At 37.3% G+C, this 16,410-nt stretch overlaps 1 protein-coding gene across 1 annotated transcript in view; it reads left to right on the forward strand.

Annotated features, from left to right (window-relative positions):
- Nucleotides 1-897: 897 nt before the first annotated feature.
- hapln1b (hyaluronan and proteoglycan link protein 1b) overlaps nt 898-16,410 on the forward strand; it is a 28,744-nt gene continuing 13,231 nt past the window's right edge. The window contains exon 1 of the mRNA XM_030148502.1: nt 898-1,057. The gene's annotated coding sequence lies outside the window, so the exon portion shown is untranslated. The remainder of the gene's footprint in view (nt 1,058-16,410) is intronic.

A 16,410-nucleotide genomic window follows, 5' to 3' on the forward strand; every position in this document is an offset into this window, starting at 1 on the left:
AAGGGTTGGTGGTTGGAATCCTGGTTCTGACTGTCCATATGTCCAAGTGTCCATGGAAGACACTGAACCCTAAATTGCTCCCAGTTGGACCTGGTGGCTTTGGAAAGTGCTTTGGACACCATGAAGGTGGAGAAAATGTGCTAAATAAGTGCAGTCCATTTACCAGTTAAATCTACATGTTTAAAATGTTAAATCTACATGTTACTCCGCAAATATGTTTACAGTTGGATGTGTTTTTTACAGTATTGTTTTGGAAACCACAGCTGCCAGTTTTTTTTTTCCGTAAAAACAACAGGATTGTTTTTACAGTGTAGATTGCAGTGAAAAAAACAGTTTAATACAAGATAATTCAATGTGACATAAAATGGACAAACTTGACACTAAAGTGGGCAATTTATAAGAAGAAATGCACTGTACAAGCACTTCTAATGACTTTTATTTCAGGGAAAGCAGTGACTTGGGACTGGACTCTAAATCATGTAGGTTTTTCACATGTTGAGCAACAGGGGCTGGGTATGTCCTGGGACAGAGCCTTTGACAGATATGGGTGTGGAAGCCTGTTCATCTGATGGAACACATCTAAACAACAGCTCTGACTGCAGCTCTCCTTCTAACAGTCCGTGGATTTCCACGGTCAGCCGCAGTGATGACAGGCGACCTGCCAGCTCTGCTGACACGGGCCTGATCTGAAGACTATTTGGAGAAGGATCTGTCTGGACATCTTTCCGACAGGAGGTAAAAGTGCTGTCCACAGTGGAGCTGACCGCATACATTTCATACACTTCACCTGCGTGTTTGGCAGAGCGCGCACTCCACTCATCCCTGCGTGTAAAAACATCCCCACAGACACAAGGAGGAGTGTGTGCCTGTGCGCTGCGCTCTGCCACTAGGAGAGGAGTCACTAGTTGGACCTGTTAGTAGAAGGAAAACATCTCTGGCCGGATCCCACCGCCTTTTCCCTCTTACCTTGACGTGCGTAATCGTTTTTTGCGCTTCAAGTTGCGTCTTGGCAGTCGGAGAGTTTAGATTATCACCGCAACAGAGCGCACTTAGCAAGGTAAAGTACTTCTGTTGTTCTGCACACTGCATGAAATATGACATGAATCTTTCCTTTCTTGGCTCAGATAAAGTTGGTACATTTATTAGCAGTGATGTAAAGGATTCGGACATTCTGGAGTTCATCTCAGCTGAAGTTGCTTGGAGTTTTTATACGTTGTCTTTATTTTTAATGAACAGCTTTTTTAGTTTTGCATCTTTGTGTCTTTTTACTGCTGCAGTCTTGTTGTAAAATTGCATTTGTGTTGTTTTTCTTCTTCTTGTGATTTGTTTATTAGAGAAAAAAAAAAGCACTTACAATCCTTGGACATGCAAGGCACAACAGTGGTGCATGTTTAGGGTCATAGTTGTGTTGAGAAATACTTTTTTTTTTTTTTTTTTTTAGCTTGAGCTGAGAAGAAATGGTTCAGTTTTTAGATCATAGCTGAAACAATTGGACAACTTAGTGAGAATTTTTGATAGTTAAGCATTAACAGCTTCCTAAATATGTACATGTTTGTCTTTTTATGAATGTAATTTCAACATTTTTGGTTTTAGACTGTTGGCTGCACAAAACAAGTTATTGGAAGACTTCACTCTTGCTTATTGTAAATTTAATTGAACCATTTTAATAATGTAAGTAACTCAATGGAGAGCTGAATCCTTAAAGAACCAAACATATATTTAACCTCCTGGCTGTCTTAAGATGAAAATATCACACAAACAACAACCCAAACATGGAGTCACTGATACTGATTTGACAAGTGACTGAACAGATTGCCTTACAGTAACATCAGTCATTTGGAGAAGTGGAGCAGTGGAAATGGCTCTGCAGCCTTTCCTTTCCACTCATTTACTCATTGTCTCTCAGAGTGGATGATCATTTTTGCAAGAGTTATCATAGTTGTGGTCGACCAGATTGTGCAGCGGAGGCCAAGTGATTAAGAGGCGACAACGTCAGGGCTGTGTGCAACTTTTAGTTTAACAAACTCTCTCTGTGTGCTGGCTTAGACATGGCGGCTCCACCCTGACCCCCACCCATTACCCCCATACTCACCCACTCAACGCACATTCACACACACAGACTGAAGCTGCACCCCCACTCCATGAAAAAGGGGGTCGATTCTTTTCAGGGACACAATGCACACTCACACACACACACACACACACACACACACACACACACACACACACACACACACACACACACACACACACATGCAGAGTGCAATTTGCTTGAATTACTTGTGATCAGGAATAAACAGGTTTCATTTGTGTGTGTGTGTTTGTGTGTACCTCTCTGTTCCCTTGTTGTGTGCAGGAACATGTGGGTTTAGATGTTAACTAAGGAGGGGACTATTGATTTGCTTTATGAATAGAAGTTTCTGTGGTGTTGGGGAGTGATGAATGTGTTTGCCATCTTGAAAGGGAGCCTTCCAGTCAATAGTGTGTGTATGTGCATGTTTTACCTCTATTTGTGGAATGATGTCTTCATTGGGACACACTGTTCTGACTTGTCCCTGTTTTGCAGATATAAATACAATGAAAAACATTTTCTAAGGTAGACTGTTGGTCAGAGTCTACTGTGTGATTGTTTTACATCTCGTGCTGTCACTGTTAGACTTTGATTTGTATCAGGTATTTCTGAGGAAACCTGGTGGAAACAGTCACAAAAATGACGGACAGACTGTTCATCAAGTTTATTCTTCAACCCGGTGATGTTTCTTCCTGTTCTGTAGTTAATATTAATACTTGTTACTTTGATGTTTTATTGAATACATTCATTTATAGCTCTTTTACACCAACTTGGAATAGATGCTGTTCTGGATCACAATGTTAATTTTGAACTGTTTGAAGCAAGGTTGTGTGCTAAATAGGGGTGTGTATTGGCAAGAATCTGGTGATACGATACAAATCACAATACTAGGATCATGATACGATATATCACAATATATCATGATACTGTTAAAAAGGCAGTTTTTTGTTTGTTTCTTTTTTTTTAAATGATTATTTCTCTGAAGATTTGAATTACACCAGAAGTATGCACAAATACTAAACACGTTTTTTTTTTTGTTTGTTTGTTTTTTTAGATCACCACAGGATCTAATGCTATATCACAAAATTTTCCTCTGTTAAGTCTTAAATTATGTTTCACAGAAATTACAGTTTAAGATCCTGTTCAAATGTTCATATTCTATTAGTTCATAACTAACATCAGAACATTATCTTTGTGCAATCTCAACAAAGGAACTAACATTATTTAATAAAAGAGTGTTAAATAATAATAAATAAAATATAAAAAAAGACAAAAATGAACCTCCACAACATCTGCATTTGAATAAATACCTAAAAATATTGATACAGTACTTTTTAATATTGATACAGTATTGGGAAATGGCATATTGTGATAAATTGCAGAACCAATATTTTCTTACACCCCTAGTGGTGAAATTGTACTTATTCTTATTGTTTATAAAGTTGAAATAATTTGGTTTTCAGACACATTCCTCTTTTTATTCCTATTTCTACACATCAGTAATCACCTTTGGACAGGTTGAATGATTACATACTCGGTCCCAGTCCCACTTTATCTCTCAAGAATAAATCACATTAGGCCCTTTCCCACAGCAGGAACTTTTGCAGGAACTTTGAGCATTACCCTGAATTTTGAAAAACCCTGGTGTGTTTTCATCTAAATTACCCTGATAAAAATTTTTCCCTCTCCCCCAAACTTTCCCCGAAGAAGTTCCTGGTATAGGGAGGTAGTACTTTTCATAGTCAGAATCATTTCATGAGAAGAAGGAAAAAAAATATAATCCAACTTTTGGAATTTTCATATTTGATGATCAAGGGTTCATTGTTTTTTGGTGTGTGTTTTATTTCCTAATATATGAGCAGAATTTTTTTCATTTATATCAATCACTGTAATAAAGTGTGATGTTGTGTTGTGAGTTTAAAACCACAAATAATCTTCAAATAATCACTCAGGACTAAAACTTGAAAAAAATAATAATTTAACATGATAATTATTTATATCAATATAATATTAATCTTTATTGGTCATATTATTCAGCCATAGTTTGAAACATTTTGACCAAAAATAAATGGTTTCAGAAACTTAAATGTTGGTTTGTTGCAGTAACTTGATGCTGTTTTATTCATCTACTGAGTTAAGGAAAGTGTCAGGTTTCAGTTGAACACAAGAGCAAGTGTTAAACCAACAGTGAAAAAGGATTAAAGAGAATAAAAGTTGATTGTATGGGGAAATATCTTATGGTCCATTTTGTATTATGCACCACTCTCCATTGACACATCCTTGAATACAATGGTTTCACTCAAACGTTTAACTGTGGGCTGATTCACGAGACGGCACCAAGCTTTTCCTCTGGTGGACAAGGCTTTGAAAAGATGTGTGAAAACAATGGAGATTGCCTGAATATGCAAAAAGCCCAAAGCAGATTATCAGCACATCTCAGACGTTTGTTTAACTTAATCTGGATTCCAGTCGTTCAGTGTCATTGTGCGTCCACTTAGTAACAGACTGGTTTGGTGTTTAGCTTTCTGGATTTGTCTGTTTTGTGTTGGCACAGAGACAACAGTTCACCTCCTTGTATAAATACAAAACATAGAACAGTGCCTGTAAACTGAATTTTGCCTGCGCACTGATCAGATCATACAGTTTTTCCTACCACTGATGTGATTTTCTGATAAATGACAGCACTAGTGGAAGGTTATGTAATGTAACACACTTTCTGTCAACCACATGCTCCAATGTGGTTTGATAAAATATCTGTTATTCCCATCAGCTGACTTTGGGATGGAACATGGTCTTTATTCTGTATAAGTCACTCACAGAAATACTCTGAAATTCAAAATGTCAACCACAGTGCATTATTGCAGGACATAACAAGACTTTATTATTTTTGTGAAATTTTTCTAAATTTCTTATTGTTGTATGGAAAATCAAGGTCAATGAAGTTACCATATTTGGTTCCTTACTTGTAAGTGGTAAAAAACAAAACAAACAAACAAACAAACAAACAAAAACAATAAGTACAGGATGGGGAAGCAAAATTTACAATGAACATTTAGTTATTTTTTCTCAGCAGGCACTACGTCAATTGTTTTGAAACCAAACATATATTGATGTCATAATCATACCTAACACTATTATCCATACCTTTTCAGAAACTTTTGCACATATGAGTAATCAGGAAAGCAAACGTCAAAGAGTGTGTGATTTGCTGAATGCACTCGTCACACCAAAGGAGATTTCAAAAATAGTTGGAGTGTCCATAAAGACTGTTTATAATGGAAAGAAGAGAATGACTATGAGCAAAACTATTACAAGAAAGTCTGGAAGATACTATTAAAGAAGAATGGGAGAAGTTGTCACCCAAATATTTGAGGAACACTTGCGCAAGTTTCAGGAAGCGTGTGAAGGCAGTTATTGAGAAAGAAGGAGGACACATAGAATAAAAACATTTTCTATTATGTAAATTTTCTTGTGGCAAATAAATTCTCATGACTTTCAATAAACTAACTGGTCATACACTGTCTTTCAACCCCTGCCTCAAAATATTGTAAATTTTGCTTCTCTACCCTGTATATATACAAAATACAAGAAAAACACATGTAAGGTGAAAGGAACATGCATTTTAGAACATTAGGGCTGTTTTCACAGAGTACGCAAGTCTGTATCTGAGTACGCTGGATCCCAAAGTCCACTTACTTTTATTCATGTGAATGCAAGTGTTCCATGCTCAAGTACCGTACCCGAGTCCAGTTGAGAAGGTAGTCCTGGGTACAGACTGCCCGGACTCCAGCACATTAGGTTGTCATGTGAATGCGATCTGTGCCCGAGACGTGACCTAATCACCATTCCAACAACGGAAGTGACCTAATCACCACGAGACCATAGATGACACCTTATTGACCGAACCGCTCAGTGATATATCAGGGACAATGAGGATTGCTCTTCTGCACTTTGCCTCAAACTCGCTAACAGATAAAAAAAGTAGTGCCTGTCTTGCCACCATTGTGGATAAATTAACAGAACATTCGCTCAGTTGATGACGTCAGGGTTTGTCTTCTTCTGACTTCCGCGTTTGTTGGATAGTGATAGAATTCCTTCCACACCTCCACCTACTGTTTCGGCCCTGTAACACCCACTTGTACTACGTGCTTGTGAACGCAACATCTGCAGGAAAGGTGTGAACATACCCAAGTACAGTACAGACTGGAGTACGCTGTGTGAAAATGTCCAAGAACATCACTTTTAGAACATTAGACCAACATAAGTGCTGATCCAGACCCCTGTCCACATCCACATTCCCCCTTTGAACATCATTCCTTACATTAGTACCATTACTTCATGGTACCTAACAAAGCAGGTACACTCACTGTTCATGCAGAGGTGGACCTTACAGACCCTGTAGACCACATTGGACCTGAGATTGTTCCCTCACTGTCCTCACTGTAACTGTTGCTGTCACTGTATTGTAATGTATTTGGGAATTACCAAAAAATAGTCACTTGCCCAGTAAAGGGTTAAAACCTGCTCTTGGTGGTTAAGTGACCTTTTCTCCCAAAACTGCTTATGATTATCAGAACTAAAGCCAGGAGATGATTAGCTTAGGTCTGCACGAAGACTGGAGACAGGAAACAAACAGCGGCTCTGTCCACAGAGTGGACCAGGTGGAGTCCCTTAATGAATGTAGCCAGTGTGGGTCTATGGGTCAGGCACATTTATTGCTTTTAAGATATTGTAGAGGTTGAGGAGAGGTTAGGACACTCATTTACTTTCTGTATAAAATAAACAGCTTTGTCTTGAAATAGATGTGATAGGAACTCCACTGCATAATATTCATACATATTCACTGATTCCAGCCATTGTATTCAGTTTGGCGCTTGGCAACATGTAGAATTAATTAAATTAATCAATGTGTTGCTTTGTGAAAATTATGAAAAATTCTTAAATGGCAAATTCAAGATTATTCCCCTGGAGAACTTTCTTGTTTGACAAAAATTCAACATGCAACCTCTTTGTTTCTTGTAATATACTAATAGTGAATGTGTTTCTTCAATCATTCATTATGGTTTTGGTAAAGAGCATAATCTTTAGTAAATGAAACCAGGAACAGAAAAAAAGACTGCAAATCATCTATAACACAAAAAAAAAAAAAATGAGATACATTTTTTTTTTGGCCACATCACCTGGTTTAAATCCAGGCATTGGTGAATACATCTCAAAATAATCATATATCATTCTTTTAGAAAAGCAAGAAACCAGTGAAGCAGAGGAAATGAGATATAACCCAAAGGCTTAAGGTTTTGTTTTGTTTATATAATGTAACACAAGGCTGTGACCTGTGCTTCTGAACTCTGACCCCTGGTGTTCACCTCAGACAAAGAAAATGAACAGAGCATATAACCAGACACATATACCGCCTTCCTCTCCTTTAAAGCAGCGCTGTGTAGGAGGAAGAACCAGAAGAAGAAGAACCTGATTAACTTGGCTTTCCTCAGGGTCAAAGCAGGCAGTTAACAGAGATGGGAAAGTGGTTCAGTGGGAGAGAGCATCATAAATTACCTTCGTACAGTGTGATGGGAGGGTCTGGAGGGAGGGATGGGGTGAAGAGAGAGGTGAAAGGTAGGAGAAGGGTTAAGGGTGTCGGATGAGTAATAGATTGTCAGGTCTTAAAGTCTTATGGATCTCAGAAATGACACCTGCTGGCTGTCATGGTTGATACATGGGTGATGGAGGGATGTGGGCATTGTTATAAGGATTCTAAAGTGGCCTTGTAAAGGAAGATTACACTGTTGTCAGACTTTGAATAGAGATGATAATGTGTGAATTGGCTGTCATTTAACTGGTAAAGACAAGGGAATCACACTTTGTTTACGAGCTGTGGTTTGAGCGGAGCGTCGTTGTCCTGCAGACGTCTCCTGTCACACTGATAAGACGTCAAGAAAGAAGTTAAACAGCCAGGTGCTAGTAGTGTGATTTATACTTTAATGTTGTGCTATTTCACTTCTGTGCAATTTCAGTTCAGCATTTAGTTTAACAAATAATTAGTAGTGGTGGGTGGATCGATACAAATATCGATAGTATTGATACCAAACTGGTACCGGTATCAGATTGATACTAGCGTGGTGAGATTGATACTTTAGTGCCAGTTTTTCTCTTGTATGTATTGCTGCAGTTTTGTCAAAGAGACAACAGCCATTGTTGTTCTACTGTTCTATCGTTTCTGAAAAAAACTTATTTTGATAATGAAGTATTTTCTATTTACTTATAAACTTTGTCCTAATTCTGTCTTGGGTTTTAACTATTTAATAGGCTAATAAAGACGGAAACATCACAAAACACTTGAAGGTCATGAAAATTAATTGAGATTTAGTAATTAGATTATGCAGCCACCTTAATTATTGAAATGTATCGATATGGGCAATACTGACCCTGTATTTACTTGGTATCAGATCGATACCATAATATGCAGTACCACACACCACTAATAATTAGCCCATCTCCAGTCTAGCCACGGCCACTGGCACTCAGGTGGTTAAAAGTATTACAGCTGCAAACTTTATCTAGTCTTATACTGGATTAATACAAACAAAAGTCATTACAAGTAATAAAAACCTATCACAAGTCATTTATGGCTATGATTGTCTTGTCTTTGCACTAACTAACTTACATTACATTTACAATACAATACCATCCTATTTGTTTGTTTTGTTTTGATTCTCACATCATATAGTACTTTTTTTTCTAGAAGTAATATTCAGTTAAAGTAGGGGAACACCCTTAAAATGATTTACGGGCCCACAGTGGTGGTTACATGTTTTATCCCAGTGAGTAGAAATGACTACTTTTCAAAGCATACCAAACATTTTTACACTGGTTTCCAAACTTCAAGCCAGCATTTGTTTTCCATTAAGAGACTGAAAACTTCAGATTTTTAATTTGATTTACATAGAGGGATGAGCATCATTTTGTTGTCCTTCTGGGACCTTTAATGTGGTGTGGTGTTGTAGATGCAGAGAGGAAGAGGAACGTTGCAAAGTCTGTCTCTTATACATCTCACGTATCTTTTCAGAGTCAGCTTTTGGTTTAATTTAAAGGAATAGTATAACAACTCTTCTTATTCAGTTAAAGATGAATTAAAAAGACTGAAGAAAAGCTTGGATGCAGTTAGCTTAGCAAACCACTCTGTCCAAAGTTGTAGCTGATCCATCTGCGTTGCCATGGTAACGTTACATGATGCTCGTAACAATATAGACCTGCTATACATCCACGTATCCAGAAGAACATCAGCTAAAAGCTCAGCAAAATCAATTGGTAGACAACAAAACACAAAACAAAACAGCCACTTAAATGGGCAAATATCTACAATAAGCTAACAGTCTGAGACCAGCGTACGTTATGAATAATTTCATAAAACAAAAGACAAACATGACAAGCTTTGGGGCTTCCCTAATCCGAATGACAAATGGCATGGAATAATGAATGACCACTAGGGTTAGGGTTACGTCATTCGTTATTCCACGCCATTTGTCATTTGGATTAGGGAGGCCTCAATTTTTGTACCACTAAACTAAGCTAACACTAAGCAGATCCAACAGTACAAGTATTATTTTCTACCACTAAAACTCACTGAATGTGACAAAGAAGAGCAAAAATAATTATTGCATTATAAAGCAGTGATCATGAATTTTGTCATACTTTTACTGTTTATTTGTTTTACTTGGTTTATGTGTATGAAGCTTCTGTTATCATGCTAATACATTAGCTATCAGCTAATATATCACATTAGAAACAAACGGTCTGGGGCTTAACAGGTTAAACAGTATATTAACACATATGGTCCAATACAGATTTTTGTTGAATTCACACATAAACTTAACTTAACATATCTATAGTTTTGGAGGATGTATTTATGAATGAACCACAGAAGTTCCTTATTTAACACAGACCTGACAGTTGCATCAGTCCTCCCATCCACACCTTGACCACAAAGTAAATAAATACATTTCCCAACATGTTAAACCATTCTATAAATGAAAGTAAAAATATCAGACTATTCTCTGTTTTTAGTTCATCATGAGACAGTGCAGTCAGTGCACAGGATGTTTGGGATAAATGCATTTAAATATTGAACACTGGACATCAGTGCCCATGCATCTTATTTCCACACATCCTGTTGCCTCATTGGCCACTGAACCTACATCACAGACCTACTGTGCTCCGTACTGAGGTCTCTTTGTAACGGGTGGTGTGACTATGACGTCAGAAATTCTGCACAGCGGCAGTGTATGTGTTTGTAGGTAGTGTACCGGCTTGAACCGTCACTCAAACCACTGAGGAAAATACGGTATATGTACTGTCCAACAAGGCAACTGACTGAGCTATTTATGAACATCTGAGGCTGCGTGTCTGTTTCAAATACTGTAAATACCCCACCCATCACTCCGTACCCCACCCTCATACCCAAACACATACAAATACATACTAACACTGAAGTGTGCCTGGCGAGGTATACTTTTCCAGTGCAGGTTTCCCCTCAGATGCTGAAACTGTTACATCAGGGTGTTCCTGTTCGTGTACAGATGCTGAATATAGCGTCTTTCCTGCATCATTTCCCAACAGCATGACTGCAGCGCTGTATGGAAAAGCTCTAGAGTGTGTGGGAGGGATACCTGGAAACACCTAGATACACACTAAACTCCACAAGTGGAATCCACCACAGCCTTAGAAACAAAGTTTGTGTTTAGTTGGAGGGAAAAGAGTTTGTGCAAAGAGAGTTTGTATTTCTTTTTTTTTTTTAAATTCTATCTTTTTGTTTATTCTAACTTAACCTAAATTTGCTTCGTGACAGCTTTCGTGACACAGAGGATTTCTTATCTTTATCACTGAAGTATCACTGTCAGCTAAGTGACCTGAAATACTCTGCAGGTCTGAACAGCAGTAGTCACTTAGATAGTAGAGCATTATTAAGTCCACCACTGCCTCCTGTTATCAACAACCACACAGAGAACACTCTGATGTGGATTGTTGAGTTACCATTTCTATGTGTTGATCTCTAGTCATTTAGTTCTTTTAACTCTTGACCCGTGTACACTGCAGTTTGTGTCTAGATAAATACTGTGGGCCAGTCATTTCGTTAATGTCCAGTGCATGTTAACCCTTTATAGGGCACTCATGGAAATAGTCCGTTATTAGAGGACATAAGAAGACTATATTACCTCCGCCAAGGAAGTTATATTTTTGCCAGGGTTTGTTTGTTTGTCTGTCTGTTTGTATGTTTGTTGGTTGGTTGGTTAGCAAGATAACTCAAAAAGTTATGGATGGATTTTCATGAAATTTTCAGGAAATGTTGATACTGGCACAAGGAACAAAAGATTAAATTTTGGTGGTGATGGGGGGGCAGATCTGCCTTGGCAGAGGTCTGCGCTCTCCAAGTGCTTTTCTAGTTACTTTTGTGAAAATTTTCCAAAAATGTCATTATGTAGAAAATCAAGGTTAATGAAGTTACTATATTTGGTTCCTTATCCATAAGTGGCATAAAAAAGCAAAAACAAGTGATGCCAGGCCCAACAAACCCCACCCTTCCCACGTACATTAGCTTATTTTGGCATTGATCCAGCTGATGTCATCATGTCTATGCAGGTGCTGATGTCAGCATATCAATTGCCTCTACATATGTGCCAGGTTTGAAGTAAATTGAAACAAAATTGATGTTTTTATAGACATGTGAAATTTTGCCCATTATAAGTAAATGGGAGAAAAAAAAAAAAAATCTTAAAAAATATGAACTTTGACCTACTTTTCCCAAAATGTAATGACATCTATTGTGGGTCACTGGCAATCTATAAACCCAATTTGGTATGAATTCAACCAAGAGTTTTGCTGCCAGAGTGTTAACAAAGAAAGAAAGAAAGAAAGAAAGAAAGAAAGAAAGAAAGAAAGAAAGAAAGAAAGAAAGAAACAAACAAACAAACAAACAAACAAACAAACAAACAAACAAACCGAACCAAAAACAATACCCCTTGCCTCCCCTTCAGGGGGTGGGGTAAAAATCCAAGAAGTTTATTTGAAAAATACAAGAAAAACACGCATAAGGTGAAAGGAACATGCATTTTAGAACATTAGAACATCACTTGTTGAACATACCAACAATATAAGTGCTGATCCAGACACCTGTCCACATCCACATTATCCCTTTGAACATTATTCCTTACATTAGTACCATTACTTCATGGTACCTAACAAAGCAGGTACACTCACTGTTCATGCAGAGGTGAACCTGAGATTGTTGCCTCACCATAACTGTTGCTGTCACTGTCTTATAATGCATGTGAAATTACCAATAATAGTCACTTGCCCAATAAAGGGTTAACTTGGTTCACTGCAGATGAATTGATATTTGACTTCATTAGCTGTTGTCGAGCACCCCTTGCTCACCAAAAGTACAAAGGAAATCTCCAAAGGTCATGCACAGTTTGCAGTAGAATTGTCCAGTAGATTTATGACCCACGTTTGGTCATAATTCCACAGTGTTTGATAGGATGGCAACATTATGCTTTGCACTGTTGGTGTTAATATAAGTTGGTGGTCAGTCATTCAGTCCACCATTTGGTTTCAGACTGAATGAAATACAATTACCATGATATTCCACTGGATACATTCAGGTCCCCAGGGATTAAATCTGAATGGTTTGTCAAACTTTTGCTTCATCCAGGTTAATGTCTATTGACTAAATAAACCATTTTATTCATTTTCCCCAAGTCAGCACTCCTATCTCCCATATGCTCAATCACTGAGACATTATCTTGGTTTGTATCTTCTAAACAAACGATGGTTTCATCAGGTTCAGCTTCACTTTATCCATCACAGGGTTCCTCATGGTCTGTTACCATAATGAACATAGTGTTTTCTCAAAAATTTGCTGTTTCAGCCTCGTAGAGTGACTTACAGTAAACATTTAATCAGCCTCTAGAAGTCACCAGTGGAGATTTGGGGTTTTTCTTTTACTGTGTTTAGTGGGTGTGGACACTTGTGACGTTTCATGTTTTATTGTATTCTCAAGTGTGTTCAAGAAGAAATGTGTGTTCACTTAAAGGAGTGATATTTTGCTTTAAAAAAAAATAAAAAAAAGAATTATGCATTTTAAAACATTTCCCTGTGGTCTACATAAACTGTAAATGCTATGCTTGGGTCTGAATTCTTCATTAATTCAACGCCACAGGTCCATCGACCCTATTTCTGAGTAATGACACCAGAAAGGTCATTTTGAGCACTGGCCCTTTAAATGCAAATGAGCCACTTCATGCCCTGCCCCCTCCAGGTTGTTGGCCGTACTTTCAGTCCCATTCAGGCACTTAATACAAACAACAACTGAACGTTTTAGGTAATTGGCTCGAAGTTTGGACATATTTTCAGTATGGACTACAACCGCTGCTGCTGACAAACAATTGTGGCATACTTGGAGAAATGTTTGTCGGAAGTCTTGACCTTATATGTGCAAATGTTGTGACATAATTAGTTATAAAACACAACAAATTAAGCAGGAATTGAAACTGGTTGTAGAAATCCACTTGATTTTTGCCGGAATGAATATAAAGATAGCTTTGCAGCACCTGGAGGGTTCAAATTCAAACTTTATGAACTATTAGGGTCCAAATACACAAATAAATGAACCAAAGACTAATAAAAGTGCGTTTAGCAAAATATGACCCCTTTAATATAATGCTGTTTTAGTGTCCTTTTGAGAAAAAAAATGTCAAAATTAAATGCAATTAAAGTTGTAGTCTTGTCTTTAGAATAGAATGACTATATTTGATAAGTGTATTTTGTGTGCTTAATAACATTCAGGTGAAATGTCTACTCCGTTATCTACTGTACATGATGAAGTATCTGCTTTAGTGATCCTTATTTCACTACTTAGCCTCTCTGACATATAGTAAGACAGAAACATGTATGGGCTGACATTACACTCTGTCTTTTTTTGCTCAGCATAAATCAGAGTTAACGTCTGAAAGACACGTGTAATGGAATCCATACGTTTATCTCTCTTCCTGCTCGGTCTCTAGAGCTTATACACACACTCTGTCTCCGAAGAGGCCCTTTGAAGGTTCCTCAGTCTAACATTAAATTAAGTTAAAATGATTTATCACCTGGATCAAAATAACATTTTGAAGGGTAGGAAAAGCATCTCTTGGCTCAATTTAATATACTTTATTTCTCTGGAGATGAAAGTTTTCACTGCAGTGGTATATGCAAAGTGATATAACAGCATCACAGGCCAATGTAGGCTTCACTAACCGACCCTCTGTGGTCCATCAGGTTACTTAACTGTGACTAAGGTCACTGAAAACACAGTGTGTGTAAAGGCTTTCACTCTGTCATGGCTTCCTATGTTGCAGACTCAGATAAAGTTTCACCATGTCAAAGATTTAAAGGCCAGATTTATGACATTTTTTAGTTTCCACACACAAAATACATGACCCTGACATATTACAAGGGGTTTTTATGTCTCCATGCTTCTCGCTTTTCTCTTTGCAAATCAGTCTCAGGTTACTGTTAGACTTTAAGCCTTTTCATGTTTCACACTTCCTTTACTTCTCCCACTGAAGAATGATATATGAGGGTCAAGTGGCCACTCAGTTCTGCATATGAGTTTCAAACCCGTGGAATGTGTCCAGTGTTAATGAGAGAAGAAACAACTGTAAGGCAGATGAGTCAAATATGTGATGCACTTGCAGATACAAAGTACAACACAAACACTTACTGCATAGATGTGAGTAAGAGGCTGAGGAGGTAACATTATATTTAATTGGACCTCTTTTTCTCACAGGAAGTTAAAAAGATGTTACTAAGACTGTGATTAGAGAAGTGTTAACAACTTAGCCCCATTATTACTGTCATTGACGTAGTTAAAGTGTTGACGCAGAGGGTGAAAATGCAGGATCCAGTAAAACACTTTAACTTCACTCAGTATCAGTGCTATATAATCTGATCACCAATCAAATAAAAGCAAGTACATTCCTACTGGTGTGAATTGGAAAGGGCGTGTTTACATCATTATATCAGATATAATGAAATACTGTTTTCTAAAGGGGGCGTGACATTTCAAAAAGCTGCATCTGAGCAAGTTTTTTTTTACTTTATTTAATTGTAAAGGTCAGTTTTTGAGGTCCAGGTTTTTCAACACTTGTTAAACCAAACATAAAGTGTGCAAAAGTTCTCAGAGTGACGATGCTTTATTGCTGGAACTGGATGTAGCAGGTTCATATATTAATCCTGTAAATCTTGAACCATTAAATCACTGACAGAAAATTCCAGTTCTTTGAAACTGGAGCCTTTATTGGTCCTTCTGAACAACCCAAAACATTTTTTTTAAAATATCAATTTCCATCTTTTAGTTCCAATTTTGTGTCATAGTTGAGACATCAGGTCTCAATGCTCAAATATTATTATTTTTGAACAAACAAAAACATAATATAACACAAACATGTCTTACAAATTGGTAATTCCTTTTTAAAACTGGTAAAGTTCTGTCTCCTACCCCCTTAATGACAATCTTGTAGTGTCACTGGAAAGGCGTCTTGTGAACAAGTTCCTCCCTTTGGTGGATTATCAGTGTATTGCATGTATTTAATTGTATACATCAGGTTTCTCAAGAAAAAAAAATTCACACTGATCATGTAGAGGGCTTCAAAACTCATGTATCAAATATGATACATTTGGCATTGTAGGGTTAAAGATGTACTCACACAGTAGAGCAGGTGTATTTCTTCATTGTGACAGCTAATAAACTTAGAAAAGGCCATTGGCAGAAGGATTATTGCATCATATCCTCAACACTCATTATCTAATCATGGAGCAGCATTGGATTTACTGGAAAAGAAGAAGTACAGCTGTGAAAGCAGGACCAGCGCAAAGTCAAAGGGTTTTATAGAGCTGCCAAAAATGGACAAAAGAATATACAAAATTAATTAATGAATATGCTTCTGTGGAGTATGGGGACGTGCAAGAGACAGATCAAAAAAAGAAAGAGATCCTGACTTTTAGTGTAACAGCATTTTATTTGTAGATACATTGTTATTTCACAGGAAATGCAATATTTCAGGAACAGTTTGATAATATATCTTAGAATCTGGTGCAAAGACTCGCTTGGTAGCCAAAGGCCAAAGGTCAAGGTTATAGTGACCAAGGTTATAATAGTTTGGGATTTTTCATTATAGTTTAGTTTTATTTAGCTTTGGGTTTTTTTTTCTCTAATTCAGTTAGTTCGAATTAGTTTTTTTCTAAATGCTTAGTTTTAGTTTAGTTTTAGTGTTAGATTTATTTTTTTCTTATCTTTTATCTTC

Source organism: Sphaeramia orbicularis, chromosome 12 (assembly GCF_902148855.1).
Source record: "Sphaeramia orbicularis chromosome 12, fSphaOr1.1, whole genome shotgun sequence".
Classification (NCBI taxonomy): Eukaryota; Metazoa; Chordata; class Actinopteri; order Kurtiformes; family Apogonidae; genus Sphaeramia; species Sphaeramia orbicularis.